This window comes from Mandrillus leucophaeus, unplaced genomic scaffold (genome assembly GCF_000951045.1).
Source record: "Mandrillus leucophaeus isolate KB7577 unplaced genomic scaffold, Mleu.le_1.0 Scaffold64, whole genome shotgun sequence".
NCBI lineage: Eukaryota > Metazoa > Chordata > Mammalia > Primates > Cercopithecidae > Mandrillus > Mandrillus leucophaeus.
The window spans coordinates 3,881,948-3,887,189 of NW_012106919.1; positions in this window are offsets into that span (position 1 = coordinate 3,881,948).

Here is a 5,242-nt window from a genome sequence, read left to right on the forward strand (position 1 = left end):
CATCCTTTTGGGATAAGAGAGAACACTACATGGTACCAAATACCAACCCCCATTCCCCAAAAAAATCACACCAAAAAGGACACAGATAAATAATAAAAACATTCAGCTACTGAAACACAGCAATATTAAGCCACCTCAGTTACCCGGTCCCTCAGCCCGTGAGAAGGGATGGTACAATAGGGGGAGGTGACATCTCATCACCATGGAAAACAGAGCTGTAGAATCAGAACTCTTCAGAGAAATAGGTGAGTCTAGGTCAGGGATAGAAAAAGTACAAGGTGAGCCTGGAACGTTTGGTTGTGCCAGAAAACAAGGAAGTGTTAAAGACTCTTGGGAACGTAGAGAAAGGACAAAGGCGCCAGGGTCAAAGGTCAATATGAGGATCAAAATGTATAATGATGGTAAAGGATTATGACACACTTGCTTTTTAAAACTTTTAATTCCATGAGTTCATAGTAATATTAAAAGGAGAGAGAAGCAGATGTTGTGAGGCCCTACTCCACGTCCCCTCAGCCTACCTGAATTCTCTTGCAGTTGTCAACAGTTTCCGAAACCCTGACCTCAAGCGCCTGTGTTTCTCTCCTCTGTCTGGGGTCTTTCTCAAGAACTGCCTACAGCCCATGGCTGCTGGGTGACATCATTTGAAAGCTGGAAGATAGGTTTCCCTGGGAGTAGCCACTAAGGAGTGATGGAATCGGGAAGATTCGGAACAATTTCACATGGTTTCTCAGCGCGGTTTCATTGAGACTGAGCCCCAGTTGCCAACAGCAACATGTTCAATATATCCTTAATTGGCTTTTCTCCCTGCCCTGTGTCACTCACCCTGCTAACTCTGTGTTTTCTGGTGTCATCTCCCATATAACCTACCCACACCCAGGTTTCTTGTGTCAAGAGTTTGCTTTGGGGGTGGATATCAAAACTGAAAAAGTTAAAGAGCATAGGGAAAAGAAGAAAGGCTAAACTCCTCTTATAGCAAAATACCAACTAATATGTAAAAAGAAATGAGAGAATTAGGAAGATTGCCATTTTACAACCCCAATGTAAAAGTTGATTTTGGCAAGGGCCATTAATTTATGCTAAAATCATTGAGTGAAAGGTTAATGGGGAACAAGATATTCACATGGTCTCAAAGTATTACCCCACAGATTACTTAATGATTACAAGGAGATATACCTGTTCAGTGGAGAGATCTAGTCACCACCTTGTCAGATCTCTAGGCTGGGGTGGTTTTGTGGTGGCTTAGCCTCAGAGATGATGGGGAGAAGTGGCTGCTTACCTCTGAAGCAAGACACACTACAGCAGTAGTTCTAATTCCATTGTCATGTAGCACCTTGGCTGAAACTGTGCCTTATGTGGGCCACAGTGAGTGGGGCACAGTATTGGATCTCTGGGGGGAGCACAGCTATGTGGATTCCAGGCAGCTCCCTCAGCAGGGTTTAGTGCCTATGAGGACTGCAGTGGGCCCCAGTGGTGAGGTCTGTACCTGTCCAACGTGTTGATGGAATCCCTTACTTACCACCTCACCATAAGGGGAAGTCCTCCTTCCTAGTTGATCCCAGTTGGGGGATGCAGTGGTGGAGGCCTGGCATTTCTTCTCATTCTCTGTTCTCTAAGTGGCCATCCTGAGTTTCTGTGCTCACCAGGGTTTCTATTAGTCCTCTGATACACTCTAGAACTCTCCCTGTTATTTTTGTTAAAATATAGTTGCTTATTAGTTGTTCTGACTGTCTTTGTGAGGAAGATGAGTGCTAGGGACTTCTAATAGACCATGTTGCTAATATTACTCTCCTCAAAGCTTGTTCTAAGCCTTAAACATTCCCTCTAAAAGACATAAGGTTATTTCTAATATTTCAATATTATGAATATACTTTGTGTTTTAATTTCATACATATCCTTATTTACTTAGAATATTTATAATTAATTCTTTTTTTGCGGGGGAGGGGATGGAGTCTTGCTCTGTGGCCCAGGCTGGAGTGCAGTGGCACAATCTCGGCTCACTGCAACCTCCACCTTCTGGGTTCAAGCAATTCTCCCTGGCTCAGCCTTCCAAGTAGCTGGGAGGCACCCACCTGTAGGCACCCACCACCATACCTGGCTAGTTCTTGTATTTTTAGTAGAGACAGGGTTTCAACATGATGGCCAGACTGCTCTCGAACTCCTGACCTTAGGCGATCCACCTATCTCAGCCTCGCAAAGTGCTGGGATTACAGGCATGAGCCACTGTGCCCCTGCTATTTGTAATTAATTCTAAGAATTCTTTGTGGAGAATTCTTACATAAATAATAGTTTCTTCTTCGTAAGACAATCAATCCTCTCGTTTCATGGTCACCAGTTTCATGGTTCCTTCTTAGACCCACTTCAGGGCAGATTCATTTTGTGCAACTTCAACTTCACTTTCTCTGCTATTCAGAAGTAATCTAGTCATCCTCTTTTAACTTGTTAGAAAGCAATATGTCTTCTTAAGCATCAGTTCCTTAAGTCCTCATGACATGGCCTTGCATTCTTTTTCCTAAAACTATATTTATTGACATCTTCACAGTCCAAGTGATGTATGAAAACATATGTATTTATTTATCACATGATTACCTGATCATGTTATCCTCATAAATGCTGAAACATTGTAAGTTAAAGGTACCCCGTCTGGACAGTAGAGATTCTGTTGTAAACGCTGGTGATGAGGAGTTCGAGAAGAGCCTGGCCAACATAGTGAAACCCCATCTCTACTAAAGATACAAAAAGTAGCCGGGCATGGTGGCACATGCCTGTAACCCCAGCTACTCGGGAGGCTGAGACATGAAAATCGCTTGAACCCCAGAAGGCAGAGGTTGCAGTGAGCCAAGATCACATCACGGCACTCCAGCCTGGGTGACAGAGCAAGACTCTGTCTCAAAAAACAAAAAAATGAACTGATGATGATCGTCCCAAAGCCAGGGAGCTGCACAGGTGAGAGGAAAGAAAGCTTTTTGTCCAAGTTGCCCTCTCATAGCCTAGACAATGCTCTCTGTCCTGCGCTGCAACCACCACCACCTCAATTCCCCCAATATGCACGTACACACCAGTTCAAAACAGTCCTTTATCTACCCAGAGCTTCTTACGGTTTGCTTGTTATTTCCTGGATTCCTATAGTTTCTTTAAGTTTGATCTTAGGGGAAGGAGTCAGCAGCCAATTTCTTTCAACATACTCATCAAAAAATGCCATTAAGACTGGGCTTAGTGGCTCAGGCCTGTAATCACAACACTTTGGGAGACAGGAGAATTGCTTGAGGCCAGGAGTTCAAAACTAGCCTGAGCAACATAGCAAGATCTGGTCTCTACAGAAATTTTTTTTTTTAATTTGTTTTTAAATACCATTAAACACATTAAAACAGTGCTACAACAAAGGAGTGGGGCATGGGTTAAAAGAGAATAAAAGAATAAATGAATTAAACAGGAGTGTCCTTGCGTAGGACAAGAAGTCAAATAGTGTTCAGGGCTTATTATAAGAAAGAGCAATTCTGGCCGGATGTGGTGGCTCACGCCTGTAATCTAGCACTTTGGAAGGCCGAGGCGGGCAGATCACGAGGTCAGGAGATCAAGGCCATCCTGGCTAACATAGTGAAACCCAGCCCCACTAAAAAAACAAAATATTAGCCAGGTGTGGTGGTGGGTGCCTGTAGTCACAGCTAATCAGGAGGCTGAGGCAGGAGAATGGCATGAACCTGGGAGGCAGAGCTTGCAGTGAGCCAAGATTGCGCCACTGCACTCTAGCCTAAAGAAAGAGCAATTCTTTGGCCTATCATATTCTACCACAATTCCCATAACCCCTAACATTCAACTTACTCAGATTTTTCTTTTGGAACTTGCTTTGCATTTCTAAACAAAGTTTTAAAACTCTTATTTCTTGATTTTTCAATTTTAGATGTTTTCTGTTGGCTAGAGAGGGAGATTTATTGTGAAGCTAATAAAGCTTAAGTTTCAGAGTCCCTCATTTTCATGGGCCTTCTCCAAGGCCCTATTCTTAACCATTGAATTTGGAATTTTATTTTCTTACATAGCATTCAGCTTGGTGCTGTGGCTCACGCTTGCAATCCCAGCACTTTGAGAGGCCGAGGCAGGAGGATTCCTTTAGCCCAGGAATTCAAGACCAACTTGGGGAACATATTGAGAACCCTGTCTCTACCAAAAATAAAAAATAAAAAAAAAAATAGCCAAACATGGTGGTGTGTGTCTGTGGTCCCAGCTCAGCAGGCTGAGGCAGGAGGATCATGCCATTGCACTCCAACCTAGGTGAAAGAGTGAGACTGTCTTAAAAAATACATTTTTAAAAAATTTGGCCGGGCACAGTGGCTCATACCTGTAATCCCAGCACTCTGGGAGGCCAAGGCAGGAGGATCATGAGGTCAGGAGATCAAGACTATCCTGCCTAACATGGTGAAACCCAATCTCTACTAAAAATACAAAAAATTAGCCCAGCGTGGTGGCACGTGCCTGTAGTCCCAGCTACTTGGGAAGCTGAGGCAGGAGAATCGCTTGAACCCAGGAGGCGGAGGTTGCAGTGAGCTGAGATCAGGCCATTGCACTCCAGCCTGGGCGACAGAGCGAGACTCCGCCTCAAAAAAAAAAAAAATTATCTTAAAGAGCATCCTCCAAATCATGTATGCGTCTGGCCCTACAAGCCCTGAATCCACCCTTGATTTACTACTTTGGATGATGAGGGCTTAGCTAACTTAGATCGTAGCCCTTGCAACACACACCAATACACAAACATTTCCCCTTCCCAGTTTCCCAAAATGTAGTCAAGCTATTAATTTTTAGTTAGTTTATCATGTTTTAACCTCTAAGGGCCCTTTCTTGTTATCTTTTTTTTTTTTTTTTTGAGACAGAGTCTGGCTCTGTCGCCCAGGCTGGAGTACAGTGGTGCGATCTCAGCTCACTGCAAGCTCCGCCTCCCAGGTTCACGCCACTCTCCTGCCTCAGCCTCCCAAGTAGCTGGGACTACAGGCGCCCGCCACCACGCCCGGCTAATTTTTTGTATTTTTAATAGAGACGGGGTTTCCCCGTGTTAGCCAGGATGGTCTCGATCTCCTGACCTCGTGATCCACCCGCTTCTGCTTCCCAAAGTTCTGGGATTACAGGTGAGCCACAGCACCCGGCCTTTTGTTATCTTTTCTGCATTAGCCTGTTCTTTGTCTTACGGATCCTATATTTGATCTCTCCAGCAATATTGTAGGGGTTGTCTTATTTTGTTTGTTGGTTGGTTTTT